The 23,893-nt window shown below is 37.7% G+C and overlaps 1 pseudogene; it reads left to right on the top strand.

The window, feature by feature from the left end:
* Positions 1-967: 967 nt before the first annotated feature.
* Positions 968-2,673, top strand: LOC149179270 (F-box protein At1g10780-like; annotated as a pseudogene).
* The last annotated feature ends 21,220 nt before the right edge of the window (positions 2,674-23,893 follow it).

Genomic DNA, 23,893 nt, shown 5'->3' with positions numbered 1-23,893 from the left:
AGGTGGAGGAATTGCACGGATTCTGTTCTCGCTCGGAAAATATTCCGGCTTCGGCCGACATTCCTCCAACCCCTCCGACGCGCTCCATTTCTTATTTGACTATCACAATCTGTCAGAATCAAAATCTTTCGGATCCGATCGGTCACATCCTTCGTCTAGCCAGGCAACCCTACTCCGCTCGTTAATGCAATGAAGGTGGCGGGTGGGCGACTTGAATTCCAAACCAGACACAAAACCAAGCCGCGCCAGAACTCCTCGACCTCCCACCGTGCCAGAGCTCCTTGACCTCCTACCTCCCTGCTTCTCAAAAACTCGTTGACCTCCCTGCGCAGAGCTTGAACTGTAAGTATGCAACAGAATTGATCGCGTCATTGTCTTTCAAATTTAATCGTTTGAATTCTGAGTCTCTATATCTAGACGTGCCCATCCACTAGGAGGGCACAGAACAAATGTTTTTAAAATCATCGTAGGTACCTGCAAAAGAAAAATGTAAGAGGAGAGACGGCCCACACAAATATTACTGGAAGACCCACCATGGCTCCTTCACTGTTTCAATATCTTCTGGGTAAGTAGGGTTCTGTTGCATCTGTTCGTTTTCTGAAAACTTTTTTTTTTAGTCTCGCCATTGCATTATTTGTTTAAAATGCTCAAATAGGTTTATGGGCGAAATCATAGGTCAATGCATGTATTGCAGTGTGAAAATCCTCTGCATCAGTAGTTTTTTCCTTTGCATTGACTGATCTAGGTTTCTTTTCATTGGTTTCAAGCTTCAATTTTGATGGGTTTTATGTGGGTTTCTAATTTTAAGTATTTTTGTTGTTGAAATCAGGTATTGGCTCAAAAAAGGTTCATCGAAGGAGGAGAGAGCAATAAAATTTATATATCCGAGGACTGGTTTTTAGGAGGTTGACATTGCTGGGTTATGGTCAAATTCCTGATAGGCATTTGTGAAAAAAAAACTTTTGCAATGGCTGACACCATCGATATCGATGATGATTCTTTGAGGGGGATTATGGATGTGTTTCCCTGATGCAGTAGTCCAGAACATGCTCTCATTTGTCAAGAATGCTAGAGATGTGGCCATGTGTTGTTGTGTTAGTGAAAAATGGAGAGAGGCAATGAGAAACATTCGCAACCTTTATTTTACGAGAAGTGTTTGTGATGAGAGATTGACTGAGTTAGATGTTGTTGTAAGCCACATTGTATTTTCAACATCTGCATAGGAAGGGCTAATTGTTTATTGCCATTTTTATGGGAATAGCTTACGAGCTTGGTTGTCACACACATGCAATTCATTGAAGCACTTGGAACTCCAACTAGATAATCTTGCAGTAAAAGTTCCTATACCTAATTTTCCCACTAAGCTTGATTACATTTGTTCCTTGCCTCGTCTTGAAAGCCTCAAGTTACGGGGTGTTCATCTATCACAAGCACCAAATTGGAGCCATTTCATGAGCCTTCATACATTGGAAGTTGTTGGTATTCGTACACGTGATTTTTCCTTATCCAGCATCATTCATGCATGTGCGATGCTAAAGTGTTTGGCTTTGCTAGGCTGTAGCCTGTGATGGTGTCAAAGTGGTGATCATTGATTGGCAGCTTCTAGAGTAGTGCAGATTGGATTTTTAGGGTATAGGTGATTTCTCTGTCAACATAACTGCTCCCAAACTTCAATCCTTTGAAGTACAAGGAGCTTCTTGGATTCGTATAAGGGGAATTCACTCCCTAAGGCGGCTTTCAATAGAAAACAATGCAGGTTTACAGATTATGTTTTTAGATTCTCTTACATATTTGCTTTCGGTTCTTCTGTTTCATTTTGTTTTCTTTTAAATGCATATTTTTATTCTAATTTCTCACTTATTTTGTTTTTGTAATATTTCAAATTGTTTTATTTCCTAGACAAAGTAAATAAGGTTGAAGTATTTAGAGTATCTATCCATTCGGGGAGTGCAGTGGTGTTGGGATGCTATAAACACAGTTTTGCAATCTGCAACTGATGTGAAGCATTTGGTAATGAAAATTGAGTTTAGCGGAGATGCAGAAAGACTGCAGCCCTTTCCTAAGATGGACTTTGTTGATTTTTTCAATAGCCATCCAAGATTAACCAATTTTGAAGTACATGGTGCCATGTTTGTTGCGCTGTCACAAAGAAACAACTTGGCACAAGTAAGCTTGTTCATCTCTAAATTATAACATATTGTTTGGGATGCTGGTTGCTATCTTTGCATTTTATTTTTTGGTTAGTGTTTTTGTTGGAAAAATGGAAAGCTCAATGAAAGATTTGTATTAATTTTTTCTTCTAAAATTGTATTTTTTATCTTGCAGTTGGACTCCTTGTTCACCATACCTTGCCTGGAAAAGATTTTGATTACAGTGAGGTCACCTTTGAATGTTGAACAGAAAATGATGACATTAATGTCCTTAGTCAAATACAACCCAAAACTAAAAGAATTGATTATACAAATTTCCCAAATGAAGAACTGCCAAGAAACTGCAGACAAATTCTTTGAGCAGGTTATGAGGTTCAAGCTTAGGAATCAGGTTGTCACAATTGAGTAAATCAATTCAGGGTTTCGATGCTTGATGCTTTTGGCTTACCTCTTATGGGAGGTTCTGGAAGAAACACAATCCTATGGTTTAAAGAGTTATGATTTTTGTACTTGGGGCATAAGAGATTAAGATGTCTACCCTCTTTTTGGGAAATACAGCTGATGTGCTCTATTATGTAAATCTCAAATTGGCAATTATTTAAGAATCAGACTTGAGTTGTATCGTATTTATTTTTATTGTCGAAGTAGAGTTAATGTGCTCTTATAATTATCGGCTTGATTTTCATATTTGAGTTTGAGATGGATATGGTAATATAAAAGAAGTTATACATTTTGGCACTTCTAAGGTGTCATTTTGCCTTCTCTTTGATATAGAGCTTCAGGATATCAGGAAACGATGTTTAGGTTTCATTTTTAGTTTCTATCTTCTATATAGATTTAAAGAGATCACCTTTGTAAACAGTTTGATCACCATTGGATGGATTTCTGTTGGAGGTAGAACCACTGCTATTTGGAAAATATTGGATAGCAGCATATTTGGAGATACTATTTTTGCCTGTAATCACAACCTATTTTTCCTTGTAATCACAACCTGTGTATCACAGATGCTATCCTTATTGCATATGATCTCTCCACTTCTTTTATTATTTCATGATCATAAACCTATCAATTGCAGGTTTTGAAATGATTGGTTCTTTTATTGAAAAAAAATGTTGTATAATTTCATGAATTCTGTCCTTGATTTATGCGAGACATTTTTACAAAATTTATGGCTTTATAACTTTTTTGGGATGGTTTTGGCCTACTGGAAAATATGTTTGATCATTTGTTTTAAGCAGTTTTGGGTGTTATGCCCTATGGATCTTCTCTATTTAATATCCATAATAATTACAAATCTTGTTACTAACTACATCCCTAATTGGTATTTAATCTAAATCTATACTCTTGCTTTCTTTCACTTTCCTTATGTGTTTTACTGGATTTTTAGTTTGAATTATATTGAATTTTGAAGGTGTTAAACCTAAAAAAATGAACCATATTGAATTTTGATGGTGATAAACCTAAAAAACAGTGTAAACTCTCACAGTACAAATGAACATTGCATATCATTAAATGATCATCTTTTATATATTTGTTCTTTCAGAGTTTTGATGTAGCTTTTAGTTGATCTTTAGCCAAAAATATTATTTTCAATGCACTCTCAAATGGTCATCTTTTATATGTCTGTCAACCATTCCCTTAATAATCATCACTTACAATATTTCTGCTTCAAAGTATATAGGTGTAGCATTTAGTTAGAGAAGTAGATGATTTACAATACCCTCTTTTACACATCTGTCCACTGTTCACCTAATAATCATCAATTATGTTAAATGTTAAACTATGATAGAGCTGTTACAAGTAATGAATTTCAATTGAGAAGTTTTTAGAACCTAACCTTTAATGTACTAAAGTTGAGTTTAGAAATCAAGGATTTTCACCGTTTGAACTTAAAAAGTAATTTAATTATAGATTTGAAGATATACTACATTATCACAACTTGAGATCCCTAAGATTTTCTCTACTTTACTTAAGCTTATACATGTCAAATTGGTGAATTATTGATTTCACATGAGCTTATTCGATATAGAAGGGCCTATATGGATGCAAATTTGATTGAAGAAGTCTACACTAAAGACCTTAATTGATTTGGTTGCATATGTTCTTGAAGAAATCCTTGAAACCCTGTCATATATCTCCTTCTCCTTATTTTATTTTTATGTCTTTAAATTTTAATTTTAAATTCAAACGTACAATAGAGCATCAACAATGTTTGGCTATTTTTTTATCATTGTAAATTATAACCAACCTCATAGGCTAACATGAGACTCTTTGGCCTTATTAAGTCAACTTCATGACTTCACCAAACATGTAGATATTTTGTTGTCCAAATTTAACTACCAAGAATTTTATATTTGTTAAGTTCATGAATGCACAATATGATGTGGTTTGCAACTTATTTTTATATATTTTTGAAAGTAAGCCTACTACTAGGTATTTTAAGTTTTTAGTTCAGTTTATTACTAGTTAGAATAATTTTGAAACAACATTTAAAATTAAATTTGGTGATAAATGAATTATCTTAACAATCTAAGTATTAGAGTCATCTAAAATGAAAATGGAAAACAAGTAGGGTTTGAATCAATATAAATTGCATAAGTACAATTCAACATCACAATTTTATCACTTTTCATTGTCATATTCATGAAACTACCTTGGATGAAACATTTGAGATTCAAAAGGTGAAAAAGGAGATAGTGAACATAAAAGTAAATAGTGAATATAAAAAGGAGATAGTGAATCGATTTACAAGTAGTCCCACCCGTGTTCTTGAAGATAATAATAATTCATTTATAATGAACTTAGGGAGGATAATATGAGGGTGCTTAGGAAAGTACTTGTTACTGCAAAATCTAGCGAGCCTAGTGCAAAGACTCATTAGACAACTTATCTCTTATAACAATAAATAGATTAGCCACCATTGTCGCCTCAATGATGTCTCTCTTGCTATTTTGTGATTGGATGTTATTCTCATAGGGGAGGTTTCCTTGGCAAAGCTTAGAGGTTAGATGACTAGGGCTTCAAGCTAAATGGCTCTCGAAAGATCTTGTAGATAAATCATCTATAACATTCTTCAATAAAATAGGGCTCAAGGGTGATTGGAGTCTAATGGTTATGGGAGAAGGTAATGACAAAGCCTTGGATAATAAGATGAAAGTTACAAACGTTCAAGCACACGTTTCACCAAACCCATAAACTAGTGTTTTTAGGATAGATCGCGACAAGTTATGTCTCCTTGCACAACGCCACTAAGAACTCGGAGCATAAAAATTCAATGTAAAATGATATAGGGATGCCCTTGTATAGATTTTTCCACATGTGTGAGGGGTTTGGTGCATTATATGCTCTTTTGTGAGAAATCCTATGAGGTCTCTTAAGGTGGTGCAACAAGTGATGCATAGTTGCATTTTTGCGGGCCAAAGTGCGATAACGGGTTTAATTTACAGGAGGACATTGTTATCACAATTTTGAGATGTAGAATTACAATGTGCTGTGTTGAAGCAAGAATATGCAAAAAAATATTTTACTAAAATTTAACAAAGAGAATTGAACATAGAGGAGTTATTGAGTGTTATCCATTGGAGAAGAAAAGAAGGGGGACTCCAAATTTTTGAAAGTGTCAAAAATTTGTGGTTGTTGTAGCTACATCAACGGTTTAAAAGTATATTTAATTGTTGTCATCCCCTTTTCACCTTCAAAATCTGCAAGAAAAACAAAAACAAAAAGTCTTACACTTTACACCCAATAAAGAGCTCTCACACCACTTGTAGTGAACATTTATAGTAAAGATCAAAATATGAAAGATCAATCGTTAATCTTAAGAATGAAACCCTTGTCTTCATAAATACCAAAACATTTATACCTTAAATGTAATGTACCTAGTGAATATAATTTTGAATAACTAAGGAGGTACCCAATGGAATAATTAATATAATGTGACCATAACCATGGGAGATATTCATTCAGGGTGATAAATAAACTCATTTAAAAAGAAATAATATAATGATAAGGGGTAGTTGTCCTAGATCCCTACGAATACATGTGGGAAACTAAAAATACACATTGTATTGAGATATGTTGAATATTGGATATTGTTTGGTAGTAAACATGAGTTCTGAAGTGATTCATTTCATAAAAAGTATTTGATAGTGTTACATTAACCTACCTCTGTATTCTTGTGTTCATTATTTTGTGAATGTTTTGGTATTTTTGAAGCCAAGGGTTTAAGCCTCAAGATTAAGGGTTGGTCTTTTATTTATTTTCTCTTATATGTACAATACAAGAAAAAATAAATGAAAAACCAACTCTTAAGCTTGAGAATTAAATTGTTGTCTTCAAAAACACCAAAACATTCACAGCATAAGAAACAAAAACTTAAATTATTGCAGCACCATCAAATATTCATTATGGAATAAATCACTCCAAAAATCATGCTTTTTATAAAATAATACATCCAACACATTTAATACAATGATACTCATGTATTTATACTTCTTCATAAGTATTGCTACAATTATATGACAACTACCCCTCATTATTATATTATTTTCTCTTAACTAATTAGTGGACCTATTTACTACCATCAACTACTAAATGGACATATTCCATGATTGTGACCATAATACATTCATCATCCTTTTAAGTACTATTACCCACCAAAAGTGGGTAACCCCTAGGAGAAATGTTTCCTGCCCATTGGTTAGCCAGCTAGCTAGCATCCTTATGATGATTCAAAAATAGCTTTCCTTTAGAGCTCTCCACCTATGCTTTCATTTAATGTTTTGGGGCACACTAATATGAATCATAGGCCAAGCTGGATGATTGACCGCTCTTGATTGTACCCTTGTTCTGATGCTTCACTTAGGAGATTATCCTTTGTCTCTAGTCTAGTGTGTCCTCCCCTAAGGCCCTTTTCTTCCACTATTAGGACAAACACTAATAGGAGGCACTAATTGATATAGTGTGCCCAAGGTAATCCATACTTGTCAGATTCCATGTTTCCCTTATATTCACTTCCATTATTTGGGTTGATTGTCATTGGTCATTGAGATTGGCACCTTATATCCTCATCTATAGGCCAGGGCCTAGAAATTTTCCCTAAGAGGTTGATGCAATTGAAAGAAGCATGTGGGAAAAAGCCTAGAATAAGTTATATCCCCCTCACTAGCCATCACCCAATTCCTAATAATTTCATGTTCTATCTAAGTGAACTTTTGAATGTCCCAACCCTAATGAATGATAAATTGTTGCATCTATAAGGGGTGTTGGAAAAACACAAAGCAAGCTAGGTCACCTAAGTAATGCATGAAGAAAGGCAAATCACAGAAGTTAACTTGGTGCACAAGAGGCGTGGAAAAAGCAATTCAAGGAAAGAAGTAACTTATACCTCCATGATTTCTCCTCTTCTCATTATTATATTCAAATATGTTGGACCTCCTTTAGCTAGTATCATTGCTATGGCCATCTTCCTTGAAGCCTTTCCCATTCCATGACCACATTATCACATGCATCTATGGATTGATGGGCCAACCTATGAAATGTCCTTCCCCTTAGGGGTTGGAAACACCTAATAGGGATAATTGCATAATCATCCCAAACATAAGTGTGGTAACTTGCCTACAAATCATGAGCTAGAAAGACATTTGAAATCAAGGTTTGTGTGAAGTATTTTTTAAACCCCTAACATTGAGTATGGTCCATTATGATGCTTTAATGGTTTTTGTCCCTAATGTTGTTGATATCACTTGATCTTGAGAGTATGTTTCAGGTGGTTCATCATATGTACAGTAGACATCCCTTAAGAGATGGCTTGACACCTTTCCAGCATAATGAAGAGGACATCTAGCCTAGTTTTAAGAGAATATAACATTGCAACCCCAATGTTTCCCTCTTGATATGAGCATTGGATTTGAGGAGCCTCCACATGGTAAAATTCCCTTTATTATACCTCTAGATATGAAACATTGAGCCAAGAATCCAAGGCATTAGCTTGATTGATGGTGTGTCCAAATGGACCTAGGATCCCCCCACACTGGCCTTGCACTTATTTGATGGATGTTGCCATGTTCTAAGGCCCAGATTATGATAGAGACCACTTGGGATGGCTTAGGAGGGATATCACACCTTATGTTGATGTCTATGCTTAGTCCTAGGGCTTCCACATCACCGATGCATGCCCTAGGAAGGTGACATGAGCCTTCTTGATGATGACATTTTGGTGGAGGAGATGTTACTTGGAGATGTATCCATGCACTTTGATGATGTCCCTTGGAGTGAGGAGCACTCTTGGACCCACTTTATCACTTGCTTGATGGAGACGCCCATTTTTGGAGAATGACATCATGTTGGAGAGCCTCTCCTCACACACGTGTGGAGGATTACATACTTATGTTTTTTTATTATTTTGTAAATTTATCTTAAGGTTTGATTGTGACCTTTAATCCTAGTTAAACACTCCAAGCAAACTTTTAGGGATTTTTGTTGTAAATTAGTGAACAATGACTTGACTACCCCTCATATAAATAGAGGGAAGCCACTCTCTCTTGCTCATTATCACACACAATGTCTCTTTTCTCTTGACTAAGTGCATACTAGCATTCTTGTCTTTTTCTCTTGATCACTATGGATGAATGATGGAGTGAATTTCCTTGGGCACAATATTTTGCATGAAGAGACTATCTTTGGATTGATGAAGTGAATCTTAATTGATTGGTGTAAGTTTATTATCATTTTTTTTTCGATTTTGCATGTTATTTCCTAAAATCAGGGTTTATATTGTGCCATATTAAAAAGTGTAGAATCATCCATGAAACCTTGTCTCGACATTTTATGCAAAAACTGCCATTCAAGAATCCAAAGGAACTTGTTGCATGCATCCTTTGGCCTTGCATATCCTATTACAATAAGTCGCTAGAATTTCTAAGAGTAGATCTTTAGTCTTCCACCCTCTTCATCCAAGTCCTTCCATCATTGACCTCACCCTCTTTGACTCAATAACCTAATTGAATAGAAGCACTAATCTAGTTGTGAGATCACCTTGTAAACATTTTCTTTTCTTATTTTTTGGTAACTAACTAGGGTTAGGGTTTGGTCTAAATACGCATTTTATAACAATTTAACATCTATATGTTATTGTTTTATTGGTAGGAACTGTTGGTTGATAAAAGGTATCTTTTAAAACTCCTAATTACCCCACATTAATCATCAACCCGGGTAAGTCCTTTTATTCCAAGAGTGTACACAATATGTGCATGCTATGAATCCAGAGAGTAATGTTTCTTAAAATGAAGTATAAACCTTTAATACAAGGGTAAACGGATGCATGTATAAAACTCAAATTGCACTGTTAAAGGAAATATTACATCTAAGCATCAAGGCTTAATCCTCTGCTGAAATCGTAATCAAATCTCACACAAGCAATTCAATTGACAATAGCATCAACCGAGAGCATAGTAGCAATAACCAATCTCTTCTTAGCTGATTCAATCTAAATCACACTCAATCTCAACTAAGCAATCCAAATGCAAATGATGTCAACCGAGAGTTCAATAGCGATAACCAAACTCTTACAGCTGATTAAATCAATAAGATTCATTGTCTTAACGGCTAAATAATTTAATCTACAATAAGAGTAAATAGAATCAAATGACAGTGCTATAAAACATGTAAATAAAATGTACTAACTTCAATATAAGAAAGCAGTGAATAGCAAATAAGATAAACTCACAGAAAATGGGAAAATTATCAAACCAATCAAACTTGTGAGAATCAGAAATATATAACACAAGGGAGCAGTTTAATCCTTCAGAGGCCAGCCCTTAGCCACCAGCGAATACTGTTGAGCTACTTCAGAGAATACGAATGAACAACAATGTCAATTATATATTAATCATTGAACTCAAGTCTCATTACAATACAATCGTGTTCTCCAATAGCACGAGTCTGTAAATTAAAATTACAATTTGAAATAATAGAGATCGATCCCCTTTCCTCCTATAGTATTTTTATTTTATAGTCAGAAAGAGGTGGGATTCGCAACTGAATGCTATCTCCTGACACCCTTCATATTTAGCGCTGATCCTCCTGATTCATCCTCCGACTTGACCGCAACTGATGCGCCCCATTCTTCCTTTTTTGGTTTATGCTGTTCCATTGCTAGGGAACAAAAACTATTCCTTTTGTTGTTTCTTTGCATAAAAAGGAATAAAAGTTAGTAACAATGGCTAAATCTTAACTGAGAGTAGTTCATTTGTTTCTTATCATAATCCATCAATATGTTAGCGTATCAAGATATGAAAGAGATAAGAAGAAAGGAAAACGATGATGGAATTAAGAGTAAATACATACCCATTTCGTAACTCAACATACTCCCCTGCTTACCCTGTTTCATGTCCTCATGAAAAGTAAGTAGTTCTTATGCAGTGTAGTTAAAGAGTAGGCTAGAGAGAAAGCGTCAAAAATTGGTCTAAAACCATGATGTTGAGCCAGGAGCGCAAAGGCGGGCCCTTCCTTTCCTTTAGGCAATTCGTAGTTAGCCCGATAACCTTCAAGGGGATACCAAATAATGGGGCTCCGAAACCGACATCCTAACCAATAAGGTCCTTCTCTCAAAATAAGATTGCTATAGGTGACCAAACAGGCCGCAACTACTTTAAAATTTCTATAATTAAATGGTTCCCTATCTTTCACACTATTAGTGGAGATCGTCCATTTGAGCTTAGATGCAGTCAGAGATCTTTCTTGAATGGAGAGGAAATATGATATTCCTTTCTGCACAATCTCCTTATGTATGGGCCCTAAAGTTTTAATCACCCCTTCTCGTTTCATCAGACTCTTATGGTTGGCAAACATTTGTAAGGGGTGCTTAGGTTCACTTCTCACCCAAAGATCCAATCCATGTTCCTGTCTTTGAAATGCATTATAAGCTTTAAACCATTTGAGTTGGTTAATTGCAAACGAAATAAAGGCCTGGAATTGAACATCTCCTACAAAAGGGTTAGGGTTCTTTTCCACCTCATTCTCTAATATAAAATTGTGCAGATAAAACTCGCAAAGAAGCCTTTGGACCTTTACACCATGTTGCTTTCAGCAATTTATAAAATCTTCAATTGTTCCTAATTCAATTGGTTTATCAGCTCTTACGGCTTCATTTTCAATAACAGGTACCGTTCTAACAAAAACAAGGCATAATTGGTGGTGGGAGACCTGCATGCCAGGACATCCGAATACAGTGAGCAGATGGTGTTTGTCTGACTTATGACTCTGTCTAGTTTGAGCTTGATCTTCTCCATTTTTTCTTCCGCCTTTCTGCATCTGTCAAAAGTCTTGCTCTCTGTTGTATTCATTTCCCAAAGTTGTTTCTACAGCTCTTGATATTTCTACCGAGAAACGGTTTCTTGTTCAAGTCGTTCCAACGCGAGCCGAGCTTGTGCCAATTCTTCCTGAAGATTTAGTATAATGGGGTCATGGTGTGTCATGATGTCTTTAGCTTGTGTGCCCGTCTGAGTGCTTATGCTATAAGAAGGGATATCTTTTGTCTGTATTTCTTTATTGTGGGAGGTCCAAACCTCCATCTGAGTAGCTACTTCTACTAAATCTGCATGCGTTCCTTCTTAAGTGACGATTTTCTGAGTAGGTACAAGCTTATTTTGAGTTCCTATAGCCCTACCTTCATATAATTCCATTTGCACGACCACATTTACTACCTCAGGGGTATTGTTCGGAACCTTTCCCATTGTGATTTCTTTTATTTTTCTTCGGAGCCTCTTGACCATCTTGCGAAGCTTCTGGTGTTCTTTTCTTAGCTTCTTCAATTTCATTCTGGCTCTATACCTTTTCGGAGGAGTAACTGGTCTGCTGATAGTCTCGTTAATAGCTTCTGTCTCTAAAGAGCCTGGTTGTTCACCCTGGCTTTGTTCCAATAAGACTGTGTCTCCAGATTGATTATCAGATTCCCGAATAATCTTTGTCTCTGCTTCCTCCTCTTGGCCTATGTTTTCTGTGTCTAGACCTTCATGACTATTTTCCACTGGGAGCGTGTCACCAGATTGGTTCTCTAATTCCTGAATGGCCTCTGTATCTGTTTCCGCTTCGCGGTTTGTATCTTTTGAGGGAGATAGAATTCTGGTATAGCCAGAATTCCCTGGATATTGGGTTTCTCCTAAGTTAAGATTAAGCAGTTCTTCAGGTTGCATGTAGACATTCATGTTGGCCAGGACCTAGGCCATCCTTCTCTCGAAATCATGCAACAGATTGTCTTGAGAGCTCATATTTGGTGTTGGAGGAGGTCCCACTTCATTTCTTCGTTCATCATCAGAATGCCCTGCTCCTTCCTCAGGTTCAGGTTCAGGGTTATCTTGTCCTTCTGACTCTGGTTGCAAGTCTTATTCATTTACTAGGCTGGATAATTCTATGGGTTGACTAGTGCTACCTTGAGGATTTTCAGACGCTCCCTGTTTTGAATTCAACCTTGTAAATCGTCTGCGTTTTTGAGGTATGCTTCCTGAAAGGGCAGTCCTCTTTCTTTTTGGAATAGGGTTAGGTGCTGGCAGGTCTTCACCTCTTTCGAGGGCCAATATGAGATCATCCTAGGTTGATTGTTGTTGGGCAAGGTTGTGACTAACTATTAACCTGATCAGACAATGGTGGCTAACTACTGTTTCTGTGTGTTGAGACTGTCTCAGCCTCTTTGCAGTGTCATACAATAATGAATTCAACAATGTAGGCAAATTAACAAAGCATTTTTGTTTTAAAATTGCTAAAAGTTTGAGTTGTCGCGACCTTACCACGTCTTTATGCCCATCGCAGGTAATATAGTTCTGGACAATTTGTGCCAATTCTCCCCATGGCTCTTCAAGAGAAGATGGTTGAATTCCTTTACCCTTCTTGATTAGCTCTTGTCCTTTGTCCCTAAAAACCTCCATAGCGTCATGCAACTTTAATCGCTTGCCAGCCCATAGTGGTCCTTCTGCCAGCAACCCAGACACTTCTACTATCATAACATTTGTTACAGTGATTTGTCTACCTCTTACCAAGGATTGTCCATTATGTAGATGCTGTAAAAATTTGATGGTGATTTCCTCATTGGGGGGTTGAAATCTCGTAAAATATGCTGTCCATCCTGCGCAAGCTAGAATTTCCCTAGCTTCATTGGAGACAGCCAGTGTTAAAGGTTCTCGGCGCACTGTTCTTCCTCCCATGATGCTTGACTTCTGCAAACGATTAGTGTAGTGGAGAAAGCACAGCAACGAACAGAGCCAAGAGATGGAACAACAAATGGTTGTAATGGCTCTATCAGGTGATGCTTTATAAACATAAATATCGTTATCGAGGACTGTTATAATGCCATACTCTTTGTGATTATGGGATGTCGTATTGTTCTACAAAATCAAATGAAAAGATGACAGTGCATTCATAAGTATATTGGAGGTCCTCGCCCCCTCTCGAAATGATATGTCGCCTACTACCAAATGAATGAAAGGATGACGCACTGGCGGCAAAGTACAGGGGTGATGGATTGGGTAATGAAAGTGGCAAGGTATGTATATTAATGAAAGGATCATAAAGGATATTAGAGTAATGAAAAAAAGGTGTGTAATGAGAATTATCAATAAGTGATAAGATGCCGTGAGGTGATGCGATAAAGAAAAAGGACAGCATACGCAGGAAATAATACTTTACTGTCGTTATTCCACTTAAAACTGTTGTGATTGATTTTAAAATATTAACTCATGCATAAAGGTTCAAGGTAAGTTAGGGACATAAGCTCTCCATATAAAAGGTAGAAACATAAGAAGAGGGCATTATAATAATTATTGATGTAGAAAATAAAACTTCAATACCATAAGCAGAGCTTCTGTTGCCTGCAGACATCCATAGCCTCGACAGAGTTGCTTTCTAACCCTTGGGAACCATGGTCCTCTATGTATAATTAGGGAAGTGCATTATGATGTCCATAATAGAGACCAATGTGCTAGCATGGTAATCAGATGAACACATTGCCATTCACTGGGAAGTAGCGAAAGTGGTCAGGCCGGCTCATGATGAGACCTCTTGTTCCAAGGGCTTTGTTTCTTGTTGTATCCATTGGTTCATATCCCTGGTGTGGTGGCCATAGTGGGAATGCCACTTCGCACCTTCCTTATGATCATGGTAGGCTGGCTCGTGATGAGATCCCCTATCCTCCATCTATGGAAAAATCATAAAATTGTTAGTGAATATATATATATATATATATATATATATATATATTTTAACACTCCCCATCTTATATATAGAGGGTGGCTCAGTACTCCTTAAGAGTAGGGATGGCGGAAGAAGTTTGAACATATCAATAGAAAAAAATATACCCATAGTCTTATTGATAATAAACAGAGAGAGTTATACGGGATGGGGAAGAACCAACATGGTAAAGATAATCAATCAGTTTCATTTATAGTGGAAATGAGGACAGTGAAGTGATATAGATAATTGTGTCCTTTCTTTTTCGATCATCACAAAGTAATCTTGTTAAAGGTGATAATATTCAAGATATTTTCCTGTTTTAGTAGACTCCATACTTGTTGTCCTTAAATTTGTTTTGTACTTTTATGCCATAAAGAGGATCATAAAGAGTGAACTGGGATGGCCTAGGAATGATCATGCAAGGGGGAGAAAGGGTGTTCTCAAAAATACTCACAAGGTGTTGTTCCCTGAGGGGAACAACAAAAGAAAATACACACAAAAAGTGTTGTTCCCTATAGGGAACAGCAGTTGTTCCCTGTAGGGAACAACAAAGAAAAACACACATGAAAAGTGATGTTCCCTATAGGGAACAGCAAGGAAAAACACGCAAAAAGTGTTGTTCCCTATAGGGAACAACAACTGTTCCCTGTAGGGAACAACAAAGAAAAATACACGCAAAAAGTGTTGTTCCCTATAGGGAACAACAAAGAGAAAATACACACAAAAAAATGTTGTTCCCGGTGGGAACAACAACTGTTCCCTGTAGGGAACAACAAAGAAAAATACACGCAAAAAGTGTTGTTCCCTATAGGGAACAACAGTTGTTCCCTGTAGGGAACAACAAAGAAAAATACACGCAAAAAGTGTTGTTCCCTATAGGGAACAGCAGCTGTTCCCTGTAGGGAACAACAAAGAAAAAATACACGCAAAAAAGTGTTGTTCCCTGTAGGGAACAACAAAGAAAAATACACTCAGAAAGTGTTGTTCCCTATAGGGAACAGCTGCTGTTCCCCATAGGGAACAACACTTTTTTTGCGTGTATTTTCTCTTTGTTGTTCCCTACAGGGAACAGCTATTGTTCCTTGTAGGGAACAACAACTGTTCCCTGTAGGGAACAACAACTGTTCCCTGTAGGGAACAACAAAGAGAAACTACACGCAAAAAAAGTGTTGTTCCCTGTTCCCTATAGGGAACAACACTTTCTGCGTGTATTTTTCTTTGTTGTTCCCTACAGGGAACAACAAACAACAAAGAAAAATACACGCAGAAAGTGTTGTTCCCTATAGGTAATAGCAACTGTTCCCTGTAGGGAACATCAAATAGAAAATACACGCAAAAAATTGTTGTTCCCTGTAGGGAACAACAAAGAAAAATACACGCAGAAAGTGTTGTTCCCTATAGGGAATAGCAGCTATTCCCTATAGGGAACAACAAAGAGAAAATACACATGAAAACTATTGTTCCCTGTAGGGAACAACAAAGAAAAATGCACACAAAAAGTGTTGTTCCCTATAGGGAACAACAATTGTTCCCTGTAGGGAACAACAAAGAAAAATGAACGCGAAAAGTGTTGTTCCCTATAGGGAACAACAAAGAAAAATGCACACGAAAGGTGTTGTTCCCTATAGGGAACAACAACTATTCCCTGTAAGGAACAACAAAGAAAAACAGGAAAAAAAAAGAAACAATCATCTCTAATGTTCTAAGAAAATACAATCAAATAGAAAGAAAACAGAAAAGCAATTTTATGTACAGGTTTCAAAGATAAATTCTTCACTGGACTGGTGTTGTCGAAGAGTTTCCCTCTTCAGCGAGAATTTGTATCGTGGAATCTTCACGTATCTGTTGGCAAAAGGATTCCCTTGTAAGCGGTTTGTGGTAGAGGCGTACTCGATGCCCATTTGCTTTAAAAGAGTGCCAGACCCATCAATGGTGGCTAATGTTAGGGTGTCATTATCGTGCACCTCTTTTATCTCATAGGGACCTAACCATCTAGTCTGGAGTTTGCCCAGGAAATCCTGGAACCTAGAATCGTACAGAAGTGCCCAGTCACCTTCATGGAATATCTTTTTCTTGATGAGGGCATCATGCCATTTTGCTCTTTGTTGTTGAATAAGTGCAGTATGTTGAAGAGCTGATAGTCGGATTTCATCCAATTCATTGATTTGATGTAGTCTGTTAACCTATGCTTCATTCAAATCCAGCCCTACTTCTTGGGCTATCCTCAATGTCTGAATTTCAAATTCTATGGGGAAGATAGGTTCTTTACCAAACACTAGCTGATATGGGGAGTATCCTGTGGTATTCCTCCAAGTCGTGTGATATGCCCACAGGGCTTCTGGTAATCGGGTAGCCCAGTCACGTCTATGCGAGGTGACTATCTTTGTTAGAATGGCCTCGATTACTTTGTTGGTACTTTCTACCTGGCCGTTTTCTTGTGGGTGGTATGGAGATGTGATTTTGTGCAAAATGTGATGATTTTTTAATGTAGCAGCAATCTTATGGCCTACAAATTGTGGCCCTCCATCCATAATTATTTCTCTGGGCAAGCCATACCGCACGAAAATTTGGAAAAGAAAGTGGATTACTGTGTCCTCTGTTGCCCTTAGTAATGCTTCTGCCTCCACCCATTTAGTCACATATTCCGTTACAACCAGTATATATGAATTTTGATTAGATGATGGATTTATTGGGCCAATGAAATCTAAAGCCCAGCATTCAAAAGGTTTGATGACTAACTGTGGATGTAGGGGCATCTTGTCAGACTGGCCAGGGCGGCCCATTCTTTGGCAGTTGTCGCATGTTTGGACAAATTTCTTGGCGTCCTTAAAAATGGTGGACCAATAATAGCCCATCCATAAGACTTTATGTCCAGTCCTGCAGTCTGCAAACTGTCCACCGCAAGGTCCATCGTGGCAGGCTTTTAGGATATCGTAGATTTCGTCTTCCCTGACACACCTGTGGATATGCATATCATCTCCTGTGTGAAAGAGGTATCCTCCGATCCAGGAGAACCGAGTGCTGCGTTGCACTATTAATTTTCTTTCTCTGGGCGTCAGGTGTTTGGGTAATTTTCCCACTGCTAGTAATTCATGACATCTGCGTACCACGGTGTTTTCACGGTCATAGCAAATAGGTGCTCATCGGGGAACTGGTCTTCTACCGCCACTGCGTCGTCTGTTCTTGGCACACGTGAGAGGAAGTCTGCCACCAGATTTTCCTTTCCTAGTCGATCCTTGATCGTTATGTCAAATTCCTACAAAAGGATTAACCATCGTGTCACTCTTCCATTCGTAATAGGTTTATTAACTAAATATTTGATAGCAGAGTGATCAATATACAGGACCACAGGGTATCCGGTTATATAGTGTCTGAATTTGTTAATAGCATAGATTACAGCTAGAAATTCTTTCTCGATCACTGTGTAATTCAACTCAGCAGGAGTTAAATTTTTGCTGATGTAGTATATCGCATAGGGTTTCTTGTCTTCCTCTTGGCCGAGAACTGCTCCAATGGCCGTATCTGATGCATCGGATGAAATCTGGAATGGTAAATCCCAGTTCGGGCCCCGTAGTACTGGGGCTGTTGATACTAGCCGTTTTAATTCTACAAAGGCAATGTCACATTTTTCAGTCCATATAAAATCAATATTTCCTGTCAAAGCATATAATGGTGCAGCAATTTGGGAGAAGTTTTTTATAAATCTTCGATAATATCCAGAAAATCCCAAAAAACTACGTACCTCAGTTTGAGTGCAGGGGGTAGGTAGTAAGAGGATTACCTGAATTTTTGCTGGATCTACCTGAATTCCAGCTATTGAGATGTAATGACCCAGGATCAGGCCTTCGATCATCATCATGTGGCATTTCTTGTGGCTTAAGCAGAGCCTAGTAGCAATGCATCTTTCCAGGACTTTCTCCAGTGTCTGTAATGCCTGCTCGAAGTCATCTCCATAGGGTGTAAAATCGTCCATGTACACCTCTAATCCCTCATTTATCAAGTCTGTAAAAATACTGAGTATGGCTCTCTGGAATGTAGCAGGTGCATTGCACAGTCTGAAAGGTAATACCCTGTAAGCAAACGTCCCCCAGGGGCAGGTGAAGGTAGTCTTATCTTGGTCTTCAGGGGCGATTTGGATTTGGTTATAGCCACTGAAGCTGTCCAAGAAAGAGAAGAATTTTTTACCTGCCAATGTGTCTAGAACCTGGTCAATAAACGGAAGGGGAAAATGATCTTTTTGCGTTGCTTTATTAAGCTCTTTGTAATCAACACATATACGCCATTTCCCATTCTTTTTAGGAACCACAACTAATGGAGAAACCCATTTGCTATCAGATATAGGATAGATGAAATTTACATCTAACAGTTTCTGTAGTTCATCTTTAACAACATCCTTTAGGTGAGGGTTTAATTTTCGTTGAGGTTGTCGAATGGGTCTTGCATCTTTTTCAGTGTAGATGTGGTGCATACATAATTGGGGGTCAATCCCTTTCATATCTGGGTAATCCCAAGCGAAAGCCCCTTTATATTTCCTAAGGAGTTGGATAAGCCTCTGCTGCTGGTCATCAGTTAGGTTTTTGTTAATGTTTAGGACTTTCCCTCATTCAATTTCAATGGGTTTATTGTTATAAACAGTTGTTGTTGGTATTGTTTGGTCATTGATATCTTTTAAAGGATCTTCTTCAATTTCGTTATCCAGGGCTGCTTCAATCATGTGACATTTTAGATTAGATATGGCAGCTGGGTGGTTAATGTAAGTGTTAATAATGTCATCTTCTGTTTGATTCTTAAATTCAAGAGCATCTGCTACAGTTAGTGGTGATCGAATATTTTCGGTTAAATATGTTACAGATTGGTTCCTAGTTTTTATTATAGTTAGGCTTGGCTGAGATGGAGGATATAAAGCTAGGTTATTCACATTATTTCCTCTGGCTATAGTCATATTTCCTGTTCGACAGCTTATATAAGCATCTACGGTTGCTAGCCAAGGTCTTCCTAATATTAGAGGGTGTCCATCTAGCCGGTTTCTAGGATTAATAATCAAGAAATCTGCTGGGTACTCCCAAGAATCTACAGATACCATTACATCCTATAATGTCCCTTCTGGTTTAATAATTGAATAGTCAGCAAGTTCCATCAAGGTCATAGTTGGATCTAAAGTTGTGATGCCAAGTCTCTGACAGGTTGTTGTTGTGAGGATATTAATGGCTGCCCCTAGATCGACTAACGCATTGGGAAAGGAACATCCATTTATTCGTACTGTGACAATAGGGTTTCCTGGGTCCTCATATTCCCTCGGTATCTCTCTGCCTAATAATAAATCAGACAAAGTTCTGACTACGTGGACAGCTGGTGTTACTTTTATTTTCCTCGTAGGCTTTTTGGTACACAATTCCTTAATGGTTTTTGCATAGATTGGAATGTCCTGAATAGCCTGGAGGAGGGGTATTTTTACACAAAGATTTTTTAATTCTCTCAAGAGATTGAAGTCGGGCGAGGTATAATCAATCTTTCTGGGAATGGCAGAGAAGAGGTAATAGTTTGTTCGTGGATTTTCTGCTTGACTATATTCTCCCTTTGAGGTGTTTGTTCTACAGGCATTGGTTCTTCCAATTGTATATTTGTATCATCCTCTGACTCGATTATTCGTCCAGACCTCAATTTGAGTTCATTAAACTCTCTCAACTCAGTTTCCGGATCCAGACCTTCAATAATTTGTACTAAATGGACTAGTTTGTTGTTGGGGTTTGGGTTGGGCTGGGCTAGGAGCTGTGGTCGTTGATTGGGTTGAGGATTCTGCTGCAACGTGTAAGGTGCTGGTAGCATAGGTTGAGGCAGGGGGATTGTCCCTGCTGGCTGGTTCATAGGTCTTTACTAGCTTGATTGCCAGTTTTGGTTTTATGAAGTGGAGGGGGACCATTGAGATGGATATGGATTGTTCTGCCAAAATGGTGGAAAGTAAGAGGAATTTGGCCAATTATTGTTCGGATTTGACTGATTGGACCAAGGTGGCATAGAAAATTCTTGTGGTGGCCAGTTAGGAAAATGTGGTTGTTTCTGCCATGTAGCTCCTGTGTATTGCTGAGAATTATATTGTGAAGGTTGAAAGAATGAAGATGGGTCGGTAGCCATACCTGTTTCTTGTGCTTGCCATTGGCGATGCTGATTTAACAGGTAGACTGGTTCCGCTTCTTCTTCTGCCTCTTTGAAGACCACTTTTAATCCTGGGAGCGATGGGAAATTTTTTGTGGCATGTTCTTTAGTGCATATGGCATAGGTTTGTACCATATCCAGTGGGCATTATTTATGACTATGTTTCTTCTTGCATCGAGGGCAAAAAATAACTAGGTTTTGTTCTGCTTCGACCTGCTTCTGCTTGGCTTGCATGATGTCTAATTGTGTTGTCAAGGTTCCCAGGATATCCGTTTTGAAATCTTCCAGCAGGTTTCTGATTTCAGTATGAGTAATGCTTCCGCCAGAGATTTTGCTGTCCCTGGTGATCATATCGCGTTTAGCTAGTTTCATTCTTGTAATACCTGTCGAGCACCTGATACACAAATCAATAATGTTAGCATAGTCTTCTTGATAGATATCACCTTTACCCATGATATTTAATGTCTCTATCCACTAGTCTTTCATCCCCTTAATCAGCGTGGTTTTTAGCACATTATCAGGCAGAGGCAGATTTGTGTATGGAGACCTCTGGAGGTTATATTGGAAACGCTCCACATAATCTTCCAAAGTTTCGCTAGGCCTTGCTACCATTTGGAATATCTCGTCTTTTAGTCCTCTAGATCTGCAATAATCTTGATATTTTTTAAGGAAGGCAGTTTTCATTTGACCCCAATCATTTATGGTGCCCCCACCCAGTCCCATGAACCAATGCAGGGCTGCTCCCTTTAAAGTGGAGGGAAACAGCTTCAGTTTCTGGGGATCGGTGGTGTAATCATAACCCCGACATAGGACGTCGAACTCAAATAGGAACGCATCTGGATCTTCTAAAGTGAGTCCATGAAAGGTGGGAATATTTTGTAGAGGGATAGCTTTCATGGGGGCGTTGACAGCTGTGTCAACAATAGGATACTGTAATGTAGAGGTCTGGGGTGTTTGTGGATTATTGGCCATTTGATCAAAGATATGTCAGTACCCTTCTGGGATCTATGGAGCTAAAGAGTTATCCCTAGAATGTCTAGAAGAGGCGGGAATGATGCTAATAGCACTCCCTTGATCTGGGACATTGGGTGTCCTCTACTCAATTACTACCTCAAGGGATCTTGGTTCCTTGAATTCCCTTGTTTCTCCTTCTCCTTCACGGATGTTGTAGGAATTCCTTTCTTGTGAGGGAATTGGCTGCCAATTTTCAATATCTTGAAAACTCTGCGCAATCCCTTCAGTTTTACTGTGGACCTCAACGTAGGCTACAGATGGTGAGCCTATGGCCCGAAGGGAGACCGTAGGTTGTTTAGAAGCAACGGTTCGGGGACCTACTGATGGCTGAGATTCAGCTTTTCTTAAGATGTCGTCAATAGAAGTTGATCATCCAAGGGTCACTGGTCCCTTAGATTTTTCAGGTTTGGGGTGTGGGATTGTATTGTTTTTTGGTCTTTTCTTCTTAGTCATTCATGAAAAAATTCAAATGTTTATTTCTACCTTAAATTCCTAGCAATTCTGCTAGAAAGCGGGCAGGGGAGCAAGCATTTTACTTGCTCCATATGCAGGTTCTTACCTTCCATTTTTAATACCCAGTTCTCTCTCAACAGACAAACATCAAATGCCTACTTTACTTTTCTATAATTGTGCTGAAAAGCAAGCGGAGGAGCAAGAACTTTACTTGCTTGTTACGTAGGTTCTTACCTTCCGTTTTCAATACCCAATTCTTTCCCAACAGCAATTATCAGATATACATCACTCTTTGTAAAATGGCGACACTCTCCCCGGCAACGGCACCAAAATGTTGGTTGATAAAAGTTGTCTTTTAAAACTCCTAATTACCCCACATTAATTATCAACCCGAGTAAGTCCTTTTATTCCAAGAGTGTACACAATATGTGCATGTTATGAATCCAGAGAGTAATGTTTCTTAAAATGAAGTATAAACCTTTAATACAAGGGTAAATGGATGCCTGTATAAAACTCAAACTGCACTATTAAAGGAAATATTACATCTATGCATCAAGACATAATCCTCTGCTGAAATCGTAATCAAATCTCACATAAGCAATTCAATTGAAAATAGCATCAACCGAGAGCATAGTAGCAATAACCAATCTCTTCTTAGCTGATTCAATCTAAACCACACTCAATCTCAACTAAGAAATCCAAATGCAAATGATGTCAACCGAGAGTTCAATAGAGATAACCAAACTCTTACAACTGTTTAAATCAATAAGATTAACTGTCTTAACGGCTAAATAATTTAATCTACAATAAGAGTAAATAGAATCAAATGACAGTGTTGTAAAACATGTAAAGAAAATGTACTAACTTCAATATAGGAAAGCAGTGAATAGCAAATAAGATAAACTCACAGAAAATGGGAAAACTATCAAACCAATCAAACTTGCGAGAATCAGAAATATATAACACAAGGGAGCAGTTTACTCCACCAGAGATCGGGCCCTTATCCACCAACAAATACTGTTGAGCTACTTCAGAGAATATGAATGAAAAACAACATCAATTATATATTAATCATTGAACTCAAGTCTCATTACAATACGGTCGTGTTCTCCAACAACACGACTCTGTAAATTAAAATTACAATTTGAAATAACAAAGATCAATCCCCTTTCCTCCTACAGTGTTTTGCTTTTATAGTTAGAAAGAGGTGAAAGATAAATGCGATCCCTCAGGATCTCTTGATCCTGAGGGATTTGCAACTGAATGCTATCTTCTGACACCCTTCTTATTTAGCATTGATCCTCCTGATTCGTCCTCTGACTTGACCGCAACTGATGCACCCCATTCTTCCTTTGTTTGTTTATGTTGTTCCGTTGCTAGGGAACAACAACTATTCCTTTCGTCGTTTCTCTGCATAAAAAGGAATAAAAGTTAGTTACGATGGCTAAATCTTAACTGAGAGTAGTTCATCCATTTCTTATCATAATCCATCAATATGTTAGCGTATCAAGATATGAAAGAGATAAGAAAAGAGGAAAACGGTGATGGAATTAAGAGTAAATACATACCCATTTCGTAACTCAACAGGAACTACATTCAATAAAATTATAAAGACAAAATCTAACATTAATTGCATGTTTTACACATAAAAATAGGGTTGAAGTCTAGATATTTATTATCATTACATGCATTTTCAGCCATTAAAAACTTAAAGTTGACCTGTCCCTTACTTGCCTCTTTGATAACTTTTAATCCTTTGTTTATTTTATCATTTATAGGTTATTTCTTTCTTGTTATATGTTATTACACATTGAAAATTTGTATATCGTAAAAACACTAGTTTATGGGTTTGGTGGAAAGTGTGCTTGAACATTTGTAACTCTCATCTTATTATCCAAGGC

Source organism: Pinus tabuliformis, chromosome 4_1 (assembly GCF_031772625.1).
Source record: "Pinus tabuliformis cultivar Carrire ecotype Pingquan chromosome 4_1, CPIR1, whole genome shotgun sequence".
Lineage (NCBI taxonomy): Eukaryota > Viridiplantae > Streptophyta > Pinopsida > Pinales > Pinaceae > Pinus > Pinus tabuliformis.
The sequence above is the reverse complement of the archived record's forward strand: the minus strand, read 5'-3'. Positions and strand labels throughout refer to the sequence as shown.